This window comes from Pituophis catenifer, unplaced genomic scaffold (assembly GCF_029215685.1).
Source record: "Pituophis catenifer annectens isolate HBS135680 unplaced genomic scaffold, rPitCat1.0.hap2 SCAF_17, whole genome shotgun sequence".
Classification (NCBI taxonomy): Eukaryota; Metazoa; Chordata; class Lepidosauria; order Squamata; family Colubridae; genus Pituophis; species Pituophis catenifer.
This window is the reverse complement of record NW_027256897.1, coordinates 7,014,697-7,036,215: the sequence shown is the minus strand read 5'-3', so window position 1 is coordinate 7,036,215 and position 21,519 is coordinate 7,014,697. Positions and strand designations below refer to the sequence as shown.

The 21,519-nt window shown below is 42.4% G+C and overlaps 1 long non-coding RNA gene across 1 annotated transcript; it reads left to right on the top strand.

Moving 5' to 3' along the window:
- The first annotated feature begins 11,923 nt into the window (after positions 1-11,923).
- Positions 11,924-20,627, top strand: LOC139325709 (uncharacterized). The gene is made up of 3 exons (XR_011601115.1): positions 11,924-12,073; positions 15,638-15,730; positions 20,267-20,627. It is a non-coding gene; the product is annotated as an uncharacterized lncRNA (long non-coding RNA).
- Positions 20,628-21,519: the final 892 nt, after the last annotated feature.

The following is a 21,519-nucleotide window of genomic DNA, read 5'->3' as shown; positions in this document are numbered from 1 at the left end:
TGAGCCCCTATCGCCAGCGTTGACGTGTGGAAGGGTGTGAGATTCATACAAAGTTTTATTAACTGATTAGTAAGTTTCTTGAGATGCCAACTTCAGCCTGGGAAAAAATGCAGAATTGCAATCGCACTGTACTGATATACAGTGTTTTACAGCCCTCTCTAAGCGGTTTACAGAGTCAGCCTCTTGCCCCCAACAATCTGGCTCCTAATTTTACGGGCCTCGGAAGGATGGAAGGATGAGTCAACCTTGAGCCTGATGAGTTTTGAACTTGGCAGAGCTGGCCTGCAATACTGCATTCTAACCATTGCACAGGAAGGAAGGAAGGAAGGAAGGAAGGAAGGAAGGAAGGAAGGAAGGAAGGAAGGAAGGAAGGAAGGAAGGAAGGAAGGAATAGCAATTGCACTTAGACTTATATACCACTTCAAGTGCTTTTGTGGTTTACAGATTCAGCTTATTGACACGCCCACCAAGCCACACCACACCCACAAAGCCAGGGTCACAGAACCGGTAGTAAAAAAAAAAATTGAATTCCACCACTGCCCTACACCATTTCAGACAAAAGGCTGTCCAATATCTTCTTGAAAGCCTCCAGTGTTGGAGCATTCACAACTTCTGGAGGCAAGTTGTTCCACTGATTAATTCTTCTGTCAGGAAATTTCTCCTTAATTCTAGGTTGCTTCTCTCCTTGATTAGTTTCTACCCGTTGCTTCTTATCCTGCCTTCAGGTGCTTTGGAGAACAGCTTGACTCCCTCTTCTTTGGGGCAACCCCTGAGATATTGGAAGACTGCTATCATGTCTCCTCTGGTCCTTCTTTTCATCAGACTAGCCATGCTCAGTTCCTGCAACCGTTCTTCGTATGTTTTAGCCTCCCGTCCCCTAATCATCTTTCTTGCTCTTCTCTGCACTCTTTCTAGAGTCTCAACATCTTTTTTACATCGTGGCGACCAAAACTGAATGCTGTATTCCAGGTGTGGCCTCACTCATTGTTGTCTGGTTTACCAAATGTGGCCTTGCCTGCCTATATTTATTTATTTATTTATTTATTGAATTTGTATACCGCCCTACTCCCGAAGGACTCAGGGCGGTGAACAGCCATGAAATAAAACATATAAATATATATGGATATGGATATGGATATGTATATATATAAATACATATAAATACAAAATTAAAATAGATTAAAACGAATTAAATAATTTGGCTGAACAAATTTAAAACCCCAATAATTTAAAACCAGATTTAAAATTTCCATTTAAAAAGGGGGATAATGTAACTCAGACTATATAAAGTCTGAGTTACATTAAAAAGCTCAAATCTCATATAGGCAGGAACAGGAAGGATAAAATGTTTCTGAGTAACATCCCCATCTAGTGTCAGCCAAGAGGCTTAGACATTTTTATTTTTAACATCCGGTAAGGAATCTTTGCGGTGTGACTTCGTTGTGTGTCAAGACAAAAAAATGCATGGGATCATGCATTTCCACCAGATTCAGAATATCTGGTGGAAATCTAACCCTGGCTTCTATTTTGCCATTCAGAACCATTTCCACTCGTATATTCAAATCGCTGTTTTACAGGAAGAGGATGAGAGGGCAGGATCTGAATTTGTTCTAAATGAAGACGCAATAATAGCTCTTTAATTGAAGACCTAGAGACTTGATGACCTATAGACGGAGAATATTTGTAGCTTGGGGTCAAATTGTGAGGTCCTTGGTACTCTGCGAGTTACCTCTGCTGTTAAAGAACTATTATTGCATCTTAATTTGTTGATTTCTTGCAGGCATTTCATTACCAAAGTAGGTAATGTTTAGTCTAGCACTGATAATGTTACCTAATAATGAAATGTCTGCAACTGTCTGCAAAAAACAAAACAAAACAACCAAGCCCAGAGAGCAACAAGGATGTCATAGTTCTCCTCCTCATTCCTCCTCCTCCTCTTCTCTTCCTCCCCTCTCCTCCTCCTTTCCAAAAACCCCACTCCTTTTTAGCATTGATGATGTTCCCTAGTTGGGTCATGAAACGTCTGCAAGAAAACAACCAAGCTCAGAGAGTACTAAGAACCCCACAGTCCTCCTCCTCTTCCTCCTCCTCCTCCTCTTCCTCTCCACAAATCCCTCTCCCTTCTAGCACTGATGATGTCTCCTCATTTGGTTATGAAACGTCTGAAAAAAAAAAAAAACCAACCAAGCTCAAAGAGCATGCAGGACCCCTCACTAGACTGGTGAATAACATATATTACAAGACTATTCAAGATTTTTAAAATGTCAAAACGTAAACATTGGTGTCTGAAATTAAAGTCTCCCTTTGGGGAAAGAACCACCTTGCATTTAAAAAAAGCGATCCATGATTGCTATAGAACTCTGAACGAAGAAATACGCAGGCCTTAGCAAAACAAGGTTGTGGTGAGTTTTACGAAAGGCGATTTTTGATAACTCCTAGGGCCTGTTTCTGTCCCTGTTTTTCTCCGTTATATTCTTGACTGTTCAAACATGCCCTCCTTGATGTGTTTCCCAGGTAGGGACAGGCCGTGGATAACAATCTCAAGGCACGTTTGTGCAAATCTGCGCAGCAGCTCTTTGATGCCAAGTTTCCCCCAAGAGTGCGGCAAACGCTGCCTTCCATAAACAAAACTTCTCTGGAGACAGTGCTCTGCAGAAGCAAATTCACAACAGCAAATCGGCGGCAGATGAGATCTGGGATGAGAGAGCGATCGTTTATACTTTGTTTATTTTCTAATTTTGACAAAAAATTGACAAAGGGGAGAGAGAGAGAGAGAGAGAGAAAGAGAGGGAGGGAGAGAAGGAGGGTGAGAGAGAGAAAGAAAGAAAGAGAGAGAGGAAGAGAGAGGAAGAGAAAGAGAGAGAAAGGGAGGAAGAGAAAGAAAGAAAGAAAGAAAGAAAGAAAGAAAGAAAGAAAGAAAGAAAGAAAGAAAGAAAGAAAGAAAGAAAGAAAGAGAAAGGGAGGGAACGAGGGAGAAAGAGAGAGAGAAAGAGAGAGAGAAAGGGTGGGGAGAGAGAGAGAGAGAGAGAGAGAGAGAGAGAGAGAAGAAAGAAAGAAAGAAAGAAAGAAAGAAAGAAAGAAAGAAAGAAAGAAAGAAAGAAAGAGAAAGGGAGGGAACGAGGGAGAAAGAGAGAGAGAAAGAGAGAGAGAAAGGGTGGGAGAGAGAGAGAGAGAGAGAGAGAAAGAAAGAAAGAAAGAAAGAAAGAAAGAAAGAAAGGTAGGAAGGGTGAGGGAGGGAGAGAAAGAGAGAGAGAGAGAGAGGGAAGGAGGGGAGAGAGAAAGAGGGAGAGAGAGAGAGAAAGAGAGGGAGAAAGGAAGGAAGGAAGGAAGGAAGGAAGGAAGGAAGGAAGGAAGGGTAAGAGAGAGAGAGAAGAAAGAAAGAAAGAAAGAAAGAAAGAAAGAAAGAAAGAAAAGAAAGAAAGAAAGAAAGAAAGAAAGAAAGAGAAAGGAAGGGTGAGGGAGGGAGAGAAAGAGAGAGAGAGAGAGAGAGAGAGAGGGAAGGAGGGGAGAGAGAAAGAGGGAGAGAGAGAGAGAAAGAGAGGGAGAAAGGAAGGAAGGAAGGAAGGAAGGAAGGAAGGAAGGAAGGAAGGAAGGAAGGAAGGGTAAGAGAGAGAGAGAGAGAGAGAGAGAGAGAAAGAAAGAGTAAGAAAGAGAGAGAGAAAGAAAGAGAAAGAGGCGGGGGGAGAGTTTCTACGATTCGCCAGCCCAAAGAAAAGCCCAGGAACAAAGCAAATAGACTTTGCAAGGGTGGAAAAGGAGCAAGTCATAGTTAGTAGAAAGTGGGAACTCAGCGGTATCGTAAATTTATTGTGTGTGGTTTGCATACAGACATTGCTCATTCTTTTGTGGGAACACCCAACCCACTGGATTTGTTTGCAAATGCTGTGTCCGGACAAAATGCCGCCCGGCCCTCTGCTGTTCCTGAAACACTCCCTAGCACCTTCAGACTGGGAAAAGAAAAATAAAATAGAATAAAATAAAAAAGGATTATTGTCAGGCGCAAACAACCCAAAGTGCGGACTTTGAGCTAACTACTTTATTGTGTTTTGCCTATAATACAGGAATCTCCCCAGTCTGGCAGCTTACCCTTGGGAACAATTCGATAAGGCTCTGGGGAATTTAGACACGGTGGCCGGCCCCCGGAACTTTTGCAGTTGTGCAGTTGTACAGCAACGCGGGATGCACCCGAAGGCTACAGTTAGTCCAGAATGCGGCCGCGCGGGTTGTTACGGGGGCTTCTTGGTATTCCCATGTGATACCTCTCCTGCGCGAGCTGCACTGGCTACCGGTGGTTCTTCAGGTTGGTTTCAAGGTGCTGGTGCTCACCTATAAAGCCCTACATGGCTTAGGCCCGGGGTATCTGCAGGATCATCTCCTGCCATCCTTCCATCGTCCGGTGCGCTCACACAGAGCGGGCCTCCTCAGGGTGCCATCAGCCAGACAATGTCGGCTGGCGGCTCCCAGGGGGAGAGCGTTCTCTGTGGGAGCACCGACCCTCTGGAACGGATTGCTCACCGGCCTCAGGACAGCCCCTGACCTCCTCTCCTTCCACCGCGAATTGAAGACTTTTTCACCAAATGGGCTGAATCCGTAGGGGTGATTATTAATAATTTTAATTAAATTGTTAATTAATTTTAACTAATTTTAAATTGACTTTGTTGTTTATGTAATTTTTTTTTGTTCCTTCTTGTAAGCCACCCTGAGTCCTTCGGGAGAAGGGCGGCATATAAATTACATAAATAAAATAATAATAAAATAACTCCAGGCTAGCTCTGCGCTTGATTCCTCCTCCCTGCCAGGAAGGGTGCTTCCCAACAACTCTCCTGATGTTCCATTTCATCTCTTTGGAAGCCAGAAGCTATTTTCCAAAGCGCTAGACGGCAAGACAAGTGCTGCCTTCAGGTGCTTTGGAGCAGGGGTCACCAACCTTTCGGACCTCAGGGACCACTAAATTCATGATTCTAAATCCCGCGGACCGCTAATATGATCTGCCTTGTGAGATGTAAATGCCTTATTCCCTAATATGTAAATAATGTATATATGGGACATCGGGGGTTAACTTATTCTTTGGTTCCTAATGTATTCATAATTCACCACTCCCATTCTTGGCTCCACCCCTTGTATATATAAGGAGCCACCTTCACCTTTTTCCTTGCTTCTATCTGTGAATATTCAGTGAATATAGAATGCCTGTTATAATTAAAGAGAAATATATTTAAACCTCTAACTCTTATTATCATTATTGAGTCTGATCCTGAAAATATTGCAACAAGCTGGTAGCAGAGGATGGTTAATTGACTCAATAAATACTTAAAGATGTCTAAGAAAGATAGGCCCAACACCAGGGCCTACAGCAAAGAAATAGAAACTGAACAAGAAATAATCAACGAATCCACAAACGCGATTTCGAGAGAATCCGAAGAATACACCACTGAAGAAGAAGAACTAATAAATGAAAATAATGACCAGGAGGAAATCGAAATAGAAAATAACGAACTCAGGTCAGAGATATTAAAACTATTAAAAAGCCAGAAGAATGATGAAAGCCTCATCGCGAATCTCCAAGAAATGCTGAAAAACAGCGGAGCAGCGAGAGAGAAAAACATTGCTAAAGAGAAACCCAAAGACCAAAAAACTGTGAGTGATATGACTACAGAGAAAGTCGTTATGAAAAAGAAAAGATGTGATCCCGCGCGAAATTTTGAATGGCAGCCATCTTGGTTCCAACAAGCCTCCAAAGTGAGCGAAGCAGAGCCAATCAAAATGCTCAGTTCAAAATTTCTGGCGCGAAAAACGTTATCAGACAACGAAAGCGAAAAGGAAGATTCAAACTCTTCAGAAGAACCAGAATCAGAAAGCGAAGACGACTTAACGAAATCCCAAGTAAAGTCAGCAATGAAGACGCTTTTCGCTGCATTTGGGCCAAAATTAAAAATTTCCAGAGCAACAACGAAGAAGCTAGAGAACAAGCCGATACCTCAAGACCTGCACGCTCCCATCCTGACTTCGAGAGCGACGACGCCCGAGCCCAGAGAGCCATGTCGATTCCGCCCTACACCGCAGACCGGATCAAGTACCAACGCACACAAAAGAAAGAAAAGAGCAGTCGCCGCCATCAAAACTCCTAAAACCGAGCCAGAAACCGACTCGTCTGAAGAGGAGCGGAGCGAGCGAGCTGCAATGGAGAGAACCTTCCACGACGACGCCAAAGAAGAAATGAGCAACGCGCATGTGCGAAACTACGTAGACGGTCCGGAAAGACTTGAACTGGCCAGAGAACCGCGCAGACTCGTTGCAAGCATCCCCATGCCGTTTTGCAATTTCCTGCACTTGCGAGACCACGGACTACCTCAGGTTGTAAGTAATGAACAAAATAATGTGGGAAACTTACCCAGTGACTTCCCAAAACTTAGAGTTGATGGCATTAATTTGCAAGAATGGTATCAACAGCTCCAGGTTGTCTTTATGAAAGAAAATTTGCTATTCTTTATCACTAGTCCTCCAAGAAGACCTTGGACTTTAAAAATAGATTGTTTACATCATAGAGCATTTTTCTTAATAATATCTAGCGTGTCTCCTACAATGTATCATAGCATCAAACCAAACCTAACTGTTTCAGAAATAATTCAATGCATGTTTAATCTGTTTCACAGCGATAGTGTAGCTACCACTACAAGAATGTCTAAGGATTTCTTTTCTTCCAGAGTAAAACCAGGGGTTTCCATAAGTGAGCATTTGATATCTCTAAACAAAATAAGAGCTGAGCTGCATTTGAGGGGGGAAGTGATTTCAGATCAAACAATGAAAAGTGTTATTATCAATTCACTTGATTCATCATGGGATAGTTTTATGTCACACTTAGACACCATCAATCTAGGATATTTATCCATAGAAAGTCTATCTAACAAATTGATAGCAGAAGACAATTCAAGAAAAAATCGTTCCAGCAATCACACAGAACACAAATCTTTTAGGAAGGTAGCTTTCCAGGAAAAATACAATGAAGCTTTTAAATGCCATAATTGTGGGTCCAGGGAACACAATAGAAGAGACTGTCCCAAAATCTCAAAGGAGAGACATAGGTCAGAGTATAGGAGCAAATACAATTATAGACAGTCTTCCACAGATAGACATAAATATAGAAGCCCACCAAATTACAGAGATAGTAGAGGGGGTAGAGAAAATTCAAAAGAGAGAAAATCTGGTTCACTGAATGGACTAAATAAACAAGACAGCACTAAAACACAACAAAATGAGAACAATAATTGGCTTATTGATTCTGGGGCAACCAACCACACCACTAATAACAAAAATATATTGTCTTCATTTACAGATGATAAATTTGTAATAAAGGTAGCTAATCAAGAAAAGGTTCAAGTATTAGGCAGAGGAAATGTGACCTTGCCTGGCCTAGGAAAAATAGAGGGGGTATTGTTAATTCCAGAAATACCTCATAACATACTAAGTGCCATAAAACTAAGCAGAGATTCTGACATCAATATAGTTTTCTCAAAGGGGAAAGCAACTTTAGAGAAGGACAAAACAAATGTAGGCACTGTGATGATTAAAGGAGGCCTACCCTATCTAATAACAAAAGAAAGATGGTTACATAACATTGATTCAAATATGGAAGATTGTATTGAGGCAGATGATGAAAATGTTAGTAACAGTGACAATGATGAATGTAAAATATCTCATGATCACGCAAATACACACAATGAGAAGAAACCAAGAATAGGTAAACCAATTCATGATGAGTGTGCTCACATCTTGCATAGGAAGTTAGGACATGCAAGTTTTCCTGTAGTACAAAAAATGACTGAACACGCAGAAGGTGTCAAAATAAAAAATTGTGAAAATTATTTGGAATGCTCAGTATGTAAATCCACTAAACTAAAAACTAGTCCCAGACCAAAAAAATCCAACAGATCAACTAACAAAATTTTTGACTTAGTACATATGGACCTAGTTGGTCCATTAACTCCATCAATCACTTATAGAAAACGTTACTTCCTAACAATAGTAGACGATTACAGTCGCTATGGTTTTGTTTACACATTAAAACACAAGGATGAAACCTTTCAGAAATTTAAGGAATTCTACAAACGCATAGAAACACAACATAATATCAGAATAAAACAAATTATGACAGATAGGGGATGTGAATTCATGTCTAAAGAATTCTCCCAATGGTTAAAGGATAGAGGAATGCTACATTTCACGTCTAGCCCATTTTCTGCGTTCCAAAACGGGATTGTAGAGAGAAAGAATTCCACACTACAAACCATGATTAGGTGCACATTAGAGGATGCTGGTTTAGGCAAACAATTTTGGTCAGAGGCCTTACACTATTCAAATTACACTCAAAATAGAACCTGGTCCAGTATTGTGAATAAAACACCATATGAGGTGATGTATAATAGGAAACCCAAATTAGCACACATGCACATATTTGGAGTCACTGCAGACGTACACATACCTAAGCAGTTGAGAAGAAAGGGAGAAAACGTATCCAGAAGATTAAGATTTATGGGATATGAAACTGGCACCAAAGGGTACAGATTCATTGATAATAATAACAAATTTATAGTCTCCAGAACAGCTGTGTTCCATGAACAGGCCAATTGGTCTAAATTACATCTTAATGAAATATTTCCAAATAAATGCAAAGATACAAAATCTTGTGAGGAAGGGACAATAGAAAATCAAAATATCAACAAAAATAAAAACAAAACCAAAACTTGGACAAATAGTCAGCACAAAATAAAGACAGACACATTAACAAAAAAGGAAGCAAGATATTTGCATGATAACCATAGCAAACCCGAAAGAGCTATTAGAAACAATAGAAATCAAGTACCAAATAAATACAGAGATTACATAATGCATATGGATGGTGAACAAATGACACCTAATACATATGAGGAAGTATTAAAACTCCCTCGTGAAGAAAAGGAAAAATGGGAACTAGCTATGAAAAAAGAGATGGAAAGTTTGCAAGGATTAAATGTGTTTACACCTGCGATTGCACCTAAAGATAAAACGATTATAGGTACCAGGTGGATTTATAAAATTAAGAATCTAGAAGGAGGCAATACTCTATACAAAGCTAGATTGGTTGCACAAGGTTATGCACAAAAATATCCGGAGGACTACACTGACACATACTCCCCCACAGTGAGAACAGAGAGTGTTAAAACAGCTCTAGTAGTGGCATCTGCACTCAATCTTGATGTATTTCAATATGACATACAGACTGCGTATTTACACGCAAAACTAGATAAGGAAATATATGTAAGAGCACCACACAGTCAATACACTAATAAGAATGAAATTTGGCTATTGAACAAGAGTCTATACGGATTAAAGCAATCTGGCAAAAGATGGTACGATTGCTTGGTAAAAGTACTTAAGACCATGGATTTCAACGCTACCACTGCCGATAACTGTTTCTTTGTAAAAAAGAGTGATGATCATATTGAATTTGTATTAATTTATGTAGATGATATTTTATATATAGGAAAACACAAGGAGAGAAGAGAAACCTTTGTAAATAAGCTAAACGAACATTTCTCGTTGAAATCTCTAGGTAAAGTAAACAAATACCTTGGTGTACAAATTAACAAAACTAGAAGGGGATTCAAACTTACTCAGAAAGATAAAATCATTGAACTTCTGAACAAATGCAATTTAAACAATGCCAAACCCTGTGACACTCCTATGCAAACTGATTTCCTTAGAAACACTGATGAATCTTCCCCTGAATTCAAGGATAATACATTTTATAGATCAGTCATAGGTTCACTTCTTTATATATCTAATTGGACCAGGCCAGATATTGCATTACCACTCAACTTATTGTCAAGATATGTTAGCAAACCAACAATGTATCATTGGGAAGCAGTCAAAAGAATTCTAAGATATCTGAAAAGTACATTAGACTTTTGCTTAGTATTAGAACCTAGTAATGATAAAGAACCAAAACTTACATGTTACGCAGATGCGGATTGGGCTGGAGATATATCATGCAGAAAGAGCACTTCTGGTTATATTTTTCTATTAAATGACTGTCCAGTTTACTGGTACACTGGTAAACAAGAACTGGTAGCCACTTCGACCACAGAAGCGGAATATGTTTGTTTGTCCAAAGCTGCAAATAACCTTGTATGGTTTAATGATTTGATTTCAGATGTTTGGAAAAAACCTGCTTTGCCTTTTATTATGCATGAAGATAATAAAGCAGCCATTGAAATATCCAGATCCGATGCCATTGGACAAAGGTCCAGGCATATAGATATAAAATTTAAGCATGTGAGACAATTGTCTCAAGATGGATTTATCAAAGCAGTGCATTGTGATACCTCTGAACAATTAGCTGACATATTGACGAAGCCTTTACCTTCTAAACAGCACAAATATTTAACATCAAAATTATATGTCTTATATTGTCCTGAATCTGAATGTAATTGGTGTTGTATAGCGAACCGGCATTTAGAGGGGGATTTGTGAGATGTAAATGCCTTATTCCCTAATATGTAAATAATGTATATATGGGACATCGGGGGGTTAACTTATTCTTTGGTTCCTAATGTATTCATAATTCACCACTCCCATTCTTGGCTCCACCCCTTGTATATATAAGGAGCCACCTTCACCTTTTTCCTTGCTTCTATCTGTGAATATTCAGTGAATATAGAATGCCTGTTATAATTAAAGAGAAATATATTTAAACCTCTAACTCTTATTATCATTATTGAGTCTGATCCTGAAAATATTGCAACATGCCTAATGACAGGCTGGGTGGGCGTGGCTAGGTGGTCGTGTGACTGGGTGGGTGTGGTCAACTCGATGTCACTCACATCGAGGGGCACCTCAACGGCCTCTAATCGCCCTTCCCCTCCCAGACACTCCTCACCTCCCCACCCGGGCTCCTTAGGGCCCCAACTGGAAGCAGTTGTTGGAGCTAAGCAGCTACCACGAGAAAGAGTTGACAAAACAGCTCAGTTCAAATTGGATCTGACCAAGAAAGAGGCTCAGCAGAAGCACCTCACTGAGGACTAGAAGCATAGGCTTTCCAAGCAGAGGGAAGACCTGCAGGAGTGCAAGACCAGGTACCGGCGCCTGGAGGCTCAGCGCACTGAGATGGTCAGCCAGTTCCAGGCCATGATGCAGTCCCACTGGAACGAGGCCCTCCAGCTCTTCGCCACCAGCACTACTTCCCTCCGCACCAGGAGGCTGAAGCAGACCCCAACTCAGAATTTCTGGCCCCCTCCGACCCACACAAAAAGACCCCGAAGAGGGAGACTCTGCAGTAACACAAACATTCATTGCATGTATCCAGCCCAGGGGCCGTAGTTTGAGGACTCCTGATTTAGTGCAATATAAAAAATGCAAATAATTTTTCTGTGGACCACCACAGAAATTTTCTCACGGACCACCAGTTGGTGACCGCAAAAATGCCCATCACTGCCTTGGTGCAGGAGGCTGACTAGGTCACGCCTACCATGGCCACGCTCACCCAGCAACCGTGCAGAGAACCCCTTCCTAAAAATCTTCCTGGATAGGAAGGGAACCTCCAGCTGCCGAGCCAACAAACAAAGATTGAAATGTTGGTGTGTTTGTTGTTGAAGACTGCAGCAGGAACATTTAGTCCCTTGAGAACAAAACAAGCATCTGTTTTTTAACGGCTTTCGGGACACTGAGCTTCCCTGCGTACTTGATGCTCAGAGAAACCTGATCCATGTTTCCTCTCCTCGCCTTACTCTCAAGTCAACACCACAACTGCCTGCTCTGAGTCATAAAACATCCTGCCTGGTTGCCACTGTGACATCCACGTGACTCAGTTTCTGGGCAATACCCCAGAGGGAAGTTTGCACAGCTCTTTTTTTTTTTTTAATGATTATTTGCAAGAGGAAATCAGATGAAGTCGATCCTCGGCGTGTAAAGGTAGAGGAGACCACGAAGAGGAGAGGAGAGGAGAAGGGGACACAGTCGGAGAAGGAGAAAGAATTGGGAAGAGTTGGGGAAACCCTTCTTCCACCCTAAAGAAACATGGCCTGAGTTATCGCCAGTGGTAAGTGAAGATCTGCCTAAAGCTAAGTTTCAGTTCTAAGGAGAAAAGATTTAGTTTTAAGCTTTCCTAAAACTAAGATTTAGTTTTAAGCTTTCCTAAAACTAAGGTAAAAGGTAAAGGTTCCCCTCGCACATATGTGCTAGTCGTTCCCGACTCCATTTCAAAGCCGAAGAGCCAGCGCTGTCCGGAGACATCTCCGTGGTCCTGTGGCCGGCATGACTCAACGCCAAAGGCCCACGGAACGCTGTTCCCTTCCCACCAAAGGTGGTCCCTATTTTCCTACTTCCATTTTTTACGTGCTTTCGAACTGCTAGGTTGGCAGAAGCTGGGGCAAGGAACAGGAGGTCATCCCGTTACGCGGCGCTAGGGATTCGAACCGCTGAACTGCCAAGCTCCGCATCTTAGCCACTGAGTCACCACATCCCTAAGGCTAAACTAAGACTGGGGATTATTAAATCCTTTTTGCTAACCAGGATTGGATAAAAAAAAATAATAATACTTTTTAAAAAAAAATTTGATTTATACGCCGCCCTTCTCCGGAGACTCAGGGCGGCTTACAGTGCGTTAAGCAATAGCCTTCATTCTTTTGTATATTTATACAAAGTCAGCTTTTCTTTTTCTTTCTTTCTTTCTTTCTTTCTTTCTTTCTTTCTTTCTTTCTTTCCTTCCTTCCATCCTTCCTTTTCCTTTCTTCCTTCCTTCCTTCTTTCTCTTTCTTTCTCTTTCTTTTCTTCTTTTTTTAAATTTGATTTATATGCCGCCCTTCTCGGAGACTCAGGGCGGCTTACAGTGCGTTAAGCAATAGCCTTCATACTTTTGTATATTTATACAAAGTCAGCTTTTCTTTTTCTTTCTTCTTTCTTTCTTTCTTTCTTTCTTTCTTTCTTTCTTTCTTTCTTTCTTTCTTTCTTTCATTCCTTCCTTCCATCCTTCCTTTTCCTTTCTTCCTTCCTTCCTTCTTTCTCTTTCTTTCTCTTTCTTTTCTTCTTTTTTTAAATTTGATTTATATGCCGCCCTTCTCCGGAGACTCAGGGCGGCTTACAGTGCGTTAAGCAATAGCCTTCATACTTTTGAATATTTATACAAAGTCAGCTTATTGCCCCCACAAACTGGGTCCTCCATTTAATTTGAGGAAACTTTAATTCAGTTTCCTCTACAGAGCAGCAGGTGGGAGTTGACGGGTTGTTCCAAGCCTAGGATTATTTTGTCCCTCCATCCCTCTCTCACACACACATACACACAGAAGTATTTACACCGCCAATTTGTCTTGATCTGGAGTTATTTTTGCCACGCTTCACGGGCTGCCCTGCTACCAGGGAGTTGAGGGATCTGTTTCCATTAGGGCACGGATGAGCAGTGATTCCAAGCAGAGTTATAATATAAACAGAAATTATAGAGGGGAATATTTGTCCGGGTTGAAGTGAGGGATCCTTGGTGTTCTCAGAGCTGGGTTGGTAGGTAACCTCATCCGTTACCGATTTTGGTAATGAAACGTTTGCAGGAAAACCTGCAAAGGTGTTTTTTCAAGAGCCAAATAGCCTTTCTGGTTTTTCTTTGAAGACGTTTCGCTTCTCATCCAAGAAGCTTCTTCAGCTCTGACGGGATGGTGGTGGAGAATGGAAGGATTTATATTCCTTGCAGACAGCTGGCCATTTGCATCCTTTGAGAGAGTCGTTGAGGCCACTTGGAGGTTTCTCTGTGTCCTCAGGGTCACCTCAGGTGAAACCTCCAAGTGGCCTCAACGACTCTCTGAAAAGTCTGCAAGGAATAAAAATCCAGTTTTATTTTTATTAATCCAGTTTTATCCAGAAAAATACAGTTGCCTCTTGAAAAAAAGCATGACTGAGAAGGGAGGAAGGGAGGGATGGAGGGAGGGAAGGTGGGAGGGAAGGAAGGAAGGAGATGGGAGGAGAAAGGGAATGAGGGTGGGATGGAGGAGGGTGGGAGGGAAGGAAGGAAGGAAGGAAGGAAGGAAGGAAGGAAGGAAGGAGGGAAGAAGGGAGGGAAAGAAGGGAGAAAGGAAGGAGATCGAATGAGAAAGGGAGAAAGGTAGGGATGGAGGGAAGGAAGGAGGGAAGGAGGGAAGGAAGGAGGGAGGGAGGGAAGGAAGGAAGGAGATGGGATGAGAAAGGGAGGGTGGGATGGAGGGAAGGAAGGAAGGAGGGAAGAAGGTAGGGAAAGAAGGGAGGAAGGAAGGAGATGGAATGAGGAAGGGAGGAAGGGAGGGATGGAGGGAGGGAAGGAAGGAAGGAGATGGGAGGAGAAAGGGAATGAGGGTGGGATGGAGGAGGGTGGGAGGGAAGGAAGGAAGGAAGGAAGGAAGGAAGGAAGGAAGGAAGGAAGAAGGGAGGGAAAGAAGGGAGAAAGGAAGGAGATCGAATGAGAAAGGGAGAAAGGGAGGGATGGAGGGAAGGAAGGAGGGAGGGAGGGAGGGAAGGAAGGAAGGAGATGGGATGAGAAAGGGAGGGTGGGATGGAGGGAAGGAAGGAAGGAAGGAGGGAAGAAGGGAGGGAAAGAAGGGAGGAAGGAAGGAGATGGAATGAGGAAAGGAGGAAGGGAGGGATGGAGGGAGGGAAGGAAGGAAGGAGGGAAGGAGGGTTAGGGTTAGGGTTAGAATCTCCATAGACGTCTGCAGGAAAACGACCAAGCTCAGAGAGCACCAAGAATTCCTCAGGATCCAAACTCAAAGCTGATTTTAAATCTTCAAACCAACCCTTTCTCAGGTAGCCAACGACCAGGAAATATTTTCAAGATTAATTGTCACCAACTCTAAATGCCATGGCCAAATCCAAGATATAAAGAACGGTTCAAAGGTTGATTTGCAAGATTGTTCACTGGAGTTCGCTTTCTCCGCGAGTTCAGCAAATAAAAGAGTTCTCAGATTAGATCAAAGTACAGGAAGTCCTCATTCATTTTGTGACTGTTCAAAGTTACAACGGCACTTGAAAAAAGCGGCTTATGACCGTTTTTCACATTTACGACCGTCGCAGCCTCCTCAGGGTCACGTGATCAAAATTCAAATGCTTGGCCACTGACTCATATTTATGACGGTTGCAGTGTCCCAGTCACGGGGTCCCGTTTTGGGACCTCCTGACGAGCAAAGTCAACGGGGGAGCCAGATTCACTTAACATCCGTGTTACTAACTTCGCCACTGCAGTGATTCGCTTAAGAACCCGTGGCAAGAAAGGTCGTAAAATGAGGCGAAACTCGTTTAACAAAGGTCTCGCTCGGCAAAGGAAATATGGGACTCCGTTGTGGTCCTAAGCCGAGGACTATCTGTATTTGATCAGAAAATATTTCTATTTTTTTTTTCAATGTGGGGAAATGACCCATTAGTTAGCTCTCTGCTCCTCTTCCCACCCATCCATATCAATGTAGTTATGGAATTTACAGATTTCATCATTCTACCACTAGTAGAAAGTTTAAGAAGTGGTAGACCTGACATATTGTGACCGACAAAACCTTTACATCTGGGTTTGTTCAGGGTGAGATGAATCTGGGGGTTGCTACATATTCTTCATTATTTTTCTCTTTCTCTCTCTCTCTCTCTCTGTGGCTTCCAGCCTTCAGGTATGTGGCAGTAAAAATCAGATCCTGCTGTTGCTTCTGCTGTAACGATGATAATGAGAAATTAGAATCTTTCGGTCAAGAAAAAGGTAAGAGAAAGTGGGAAATCTCTGCTGGGGATGGGAATAAAATGATAAGACAGTCAAGGCTGGGCCAAATGAGTCCTCCAATTTTATCAAAAACATCCTTTCCTTCTTCCATCGCTCCCTCCCTCCCTCACTCCCTTCCTTCCTTCCTTCCTTCCTTCCCTCCATCCCTCCCTCCCTTTCTCATCCCATCTTCTTCCTTCCTTCCCTCCATCCCTCCCTCCTTCCTTCCCTCCCTCCATTTCTCATCCCATCTATTTCCTTCCCTCCATCCCTCCCTCCCTCCTTCCTTCCCTACATGCTTCCCTCCCTTTCTCATCCCATCTCCTTCCTTCCCTCCCTCCCTCCCTCATTCCATCTCCCTTCCTTCCTTCCTTCCTTCCTTCCTTCCTTCCTTCCTTCCTTCCTTCCCTTCTTTCTTTCTTTTCCTTCACCATTAAACACTATAGACTCCCTGAAGCATCAAGGAGATAACACTTCTGAAATCTTGCCAAGACAACTGCAGGGACAATTCCAGGCAGTTGCTAGTCATGAAAAATGACTCAAAAGCACCCGCACACAAAGAAAACTGCTGAGCACATTGTAAGCCGCCCTGAGTCTTCGGAGAAGGGCGGCATATAAATCAAATTTAAAAAAAAAAAAAAAAAACCATTACATGAGAGAAGCTGAGAAGGAGGCAGGTTGTTGAAGGAACTGCCCATTGCAAGACAGAAGGAGAAGGAGAAGGAGAAGGAGAAGGAGAAGGAGAAGGAGAAGGAGAAGGAGAAGGAGAAGGAGAAGGAGAAGGAGAAGGAGAAGGCTGGGGTCCTTGGTGCTCTCTGAGCTTGGTGGTTTTCTTGCAGACATTTCATTGCCCAACTAGGGAACCTCACCAGTGCTAGAAGGGAGTGGCATTTGCAGGGGGGAGGAGGAGGAGGAGGAGGAGGAGGAGGAGGAGGAGGAGAAGGAGAAGGAGGAGAAGGAAACTGAATCATTCATAGAACATTGTTGGGAAATGCCGTAATGAAACCTGATGCAAGTCTCTATGGAGATGCATTTCTTCCTTCCTTCTCTTGACAAATAACAGTTGCCACATTGTCATAATTTATTACCAAATTTATTAGCATTATTTCTTTCCCTTCCTCCCTCCCCCCCTCCACTCTTCCTGGGTGGTCAAGAAAGGGGAAAAAAATTTATAACCAAGCCTATATTAGCGGAGCATAATAAAAAGAATGAGGAAAGTTGTTGCTTCTCACGCAGACATTGTCTCAGAATCTAAAAGAAAAGAGGAAGTTTAACCAGCCAGTTAGTGCCTATTGCTCTCCGAAGTCACATTTTCAAAAATGAAAAAACAAACAAGTAAATGTAACAACGAAGAAGAAGAACGGGGGGGGAGAGAAAACCCCCCACACCCGCTCCAGATCACTTCACAGAAGAGACAAACTCAATAATGGCTTTTTTTTTTTTTAAATTATCCCCATCAAATCCATTATTTCGCAGAAGCAGCAAGGAAACATCAAAACACAATTCATTAAACTGAACAGAGAGGCGCAAAGTGCCAAGCATTTTCACGCGTTGCTGGTAATAGCAAAGGGTGATGGGCACTTTTTGGAAGACAAATGAAAAAAAAACCACATAAAATATAGAATCCTAGGGCTGGAAGGGACTTTAGAGGTCCTCTAGTCCAACCCCTTGCTTAAGACAGGGGACCCCGGTTTATAGTTGAAAACCGCAAATGAAAAAAGTGAAGGGAGAGGAAGGTATCACAGCATAGAGGGAGGACAATAATGGAAATTGAAGAAGGGGTTAAGAGACAAAAGAACGTGGAAGTTCCGTGGACCCCAAAAACGGCACAAATGTTTTGTTATTTTTATGACATTTCCCTCCAGCTACTCAACCTCTAACAGAATCATGGAATGACAGAAAAACAGAATAAGACAATACAGAATAACATCATAACAAAATAATAGAGTGCAGAGTGACAGAATAACAAAATACAGAATAACAGTATAATAACATAATAATATAAACAGAATAACAGAAAACAGAATAACAAAGTGCAGAATGACAGAATAACAAAATACAGAATAACAAAGTGCAGAATGACAGAATACAGAATAACAAAATACAGAATATCAAAATATAGAATAAAGAATACAGAATAACAACAGAATACATAATACCAGAATAACAGTGCAGAATGACAGAATAACAAAATACAGAATAACAAAGTGCAGAATGACAGAATACAGAATAACAAAATACAGAATATCAAAATATAGAATAAAGAATACAGAATAACAACAGAATACATAATACCAGAATAACAGTGCAGAATGACAGAATAACAAAATACAGAATAACAAAGTGCAGAATGACAGAATACAGAATAACAAAATACAGAATATCAAAATATAGAATAAAGAATACAGAATAACAACAGAATACATAATACCAGAATAACAGTGCAGAATGACAGAATAACAAAATACAGAATAACAAAGTGCAGAATGACAGAATACAGAATAACAAAATACAGAATATCAAAATATAGAATAAAGAATACAGAATAACAACAGAATACATAATACCAGAATAACAGTGCAGAATGACAGAATAACAAAATACAGAATATCAAAATACAGAATAACAGACTACAGAATAACAGAATACAGACTAACAAATAACAGAACACGGAATAACAAAGTGCAGAATGACAGAATAACAAAATGCAGAATGACAGAGTGCAGAATGACAGAGTGCAGAATGACAGAAGAACAGAGTTGGAAGGGGCACTGGAGGTCTTCTAATCCAACCCTCTGATCAAGCAGGAATCCCTATACCAGGGGTGTCCAACTCTAATTTCATTGAGGGACGCATCGGGGTTGTGTTTTGACCTTGGGGGGCTGGGGTGGGTGTGGCCAGGGTGGGCGTGGCCAGCTTGATATCACTCATGTCGGGGGCGCCTGTGGCAGCTCGAGCGCTCTGCCAGCGAAAACTGGTTCCCAAGTTCCGTTTTCGGCTGCCACAGCCTCCTGCAACCCTCTGCCAGGGAAAACAGCCTGCGGTCCTCCCGAACCCCGTTTTCTCTGGCAGAAGCACCACGGGCCGGTCCTTCGCTGTTTCCAGGGTGGCCCCGCAGGCCAGATCTAAGTACCCCGTGGGGTCAGATCTGGTCCCTGGGCAGTGGTGAGTTACCCCCAGTTCAGACTGGTTCACATGAACTGGTAGTAAAACTGGCGGGAGGCCCCGCCCACCGCCCCGGATGTTGTCATCGGCAATCTGCGCATGCGCAGAAGCGATCCCGTTGCGAACCGATAGTAAAGGTAAGTAGAACCCACCCCTGCCCCCGGGCCTTGAGTTTGACACCCCTGCCCTATACCATTTCAGACAAATGGTTGTCCAATCTCTTAGGTGGCTCAGTGGCTAAGACGCTGAGCTTGTCGATCCGAAAGGTCGGCAGTTCGGCCGTTTCAAATCCCTAGTACAGCTTTCCTGTGTGAGCAGTGGGTTGGACTAGATGACCTCCAAGGCAGTGGTGGGTTCCTCCCGGTTCCGCCGAGCCGGTATCAGTGATGATATGATGTCACTGAACTGGTTCTGCCCCCCCACCCCACCCCCCACTCCCCGCGTTATTCTTACCTTTTATTTGGCCCCACCCCCAATCTATTGCTGCCTCCTGAGTCCCAGCTGATGGGCTATAAGGAAAAAAACTGTTTAAACTCTTGCCGCAGGGCTTCAAAGGGCCGCCCTACAGCTGATTAGTGGTAAAAGGCAGTTTGGTGGTAGACCGGTGCCTCCAAAAACAAATGAGTAGACTGCAAAAATAAATAGGTAGACCAGTGCCTGCAAAAATAAATGGGTAGATCAGTGCCTGCAAAAATACATGAGTAGATCAGTGCCTGCAAAAATAAATGGGTAGACTGGTACAGCTCTGCAAGCAGTTAAAAGCCTGGTAGACCAGTATCTCTGTTAAATCCTAAAGAATTGTCACATTTTTTTTTTAATTTGATTTATATGCCGCCCTTCTCCGAAGACTCAGGGCGGCTTACAATGTGCTCAGCAATAGCCTTCATCCTTTTGTATATTTATACAAAGTCAGCTTATTGCCCCCACAAACCGGGTCCTCATTTTACCTACCTTAGAAAGGATGGAAGGCTGAGTCAACCTTGAGCCTTGGCGAGATTCGAACCCTGCAGTAATTGCAGGCAGCTGGTCTTAATAACCAGCTTAATAACGGGGTGCCTTAAACCCCTGTAATACCAAGGCTCTCAGGACCGTCAAGCCACACCCACAAAATAAGCCACGCCCACAGAACCGGTAGTAAAAAATTTTAGAACCCACCCCTGCTCCAAGGTCCCTTCCAACTCTGTTCCTGTTCTTAAAAACTTCCAGTGATGGAATAACCACAGTTCTTGAAGGCAAGCCATTCCAATGGTTAACCGTTCTCACTGGCAGCAAATGTTGTCCTCGGTTCTAGGTTTTCCAATTCCTAAAAAAAAAAAAAAAATGATCTGTGGTCCTTCCTAAAGTTTTAATTTTCTTTCTTGACCTGTGCAGCTTACCCTGCCGGCGGATGACGAAAATCTAAGATGGCAGAGCCCCCCAAATGCAGCAGTTTCGTTGCGGACCAGCCTAGGGGGACCTGAGGCAGATAAAGGACCGTCCGCAGCGTTCGCAGATCCACTGGGACGTTGCCCGGTCCTCGTCTACCAATTCGAGAAAATGCAAAATGCTTCCATCCTTCTTACTTGGCTATCGCAGACAACTTCATGAAAGCACGTTTATAAACTCCCCACGGAGCGGAGGTGAACGTGTTTGATTATCCTGTGTCTGGGGTACCGGTAGAGCCAACCTTTGCAATGACCAAATCTTGAAATTATATAGAAAGGAAATATAATTTGTGGAATAAAAATGCAATTGCTTGACTCGGTTTGTATTTTTTTTTTCAACCAGAGATGGTTGAAGGTAAAAGAGGAGGTGTGGGGTGTGGAAGGCAAAACATTGATAAAATACGGTAGTTTTGATGGTTAACTGTATCAGTCTCTTGCAGTAAACTCACTAAGGAGCCCTGTAGTGACTCTTTCTCTTTCTTCTTTCTTTCTTTCTTTCTTTCTTTCTTTCTCTTTCTTTCTTTCCTTCCACTCTCTCCCTTCTTTCCTTCCTTCCTTCTCTTTTTTCTTTCTCTTCCTTCCTTCCACTCTCTCCTTCTTTCCTTCCTTCCTTCTTTCCTTTTTCTTTCTCTTCCTTCCTCCATTCTCTCCCTTCTTTCCTTATTTTTCTTTTTCCTTTCTTTCTTTCTCTTCCTTCATCTCTCCTTCCTTCCTTCCTTCCTTCATTTTTCTCTTTCATTTCTTTCTTTCTCTTCCTTCCTCTCCTTCCTTCCTTATTTTTTTTTTCCTTTTTTTTCTCTTCCTTCATCTCTCTCCTTCCTTCCTTCCTTCCTTATTTTTCTTTCATTTCTTTCTTTCTCTTCCTTCCTCTCTCCTTCCTTCCTTCCTTATTTTTCTCTTTCATTTCTTTCTTTCTCTTCCTTCCTCTCTCTCCTTCCTTATTTTTCTCTCTTTCATTTCTCTTTCTTTCTCTTCCTTCCTTCCTTTCTTTTTCTCTTTCTCTCTCTTCCTTCCTCTCTTCCTTCTTTCCTTCCTCTCTCTCCATTCTTCCTTCCTTCCTTGTCCTTGACTTACAGCCCCAAGTGAGCCGAACATTTCCATGGCTAAGCAAGACAGCTGTTAAGTGAGCTTTGTCCCATTTTATGACCTTTGTTGCCACCGTTGTTAAGCCAATCGCTCCAGTTGTTAAGTGAATCGGGT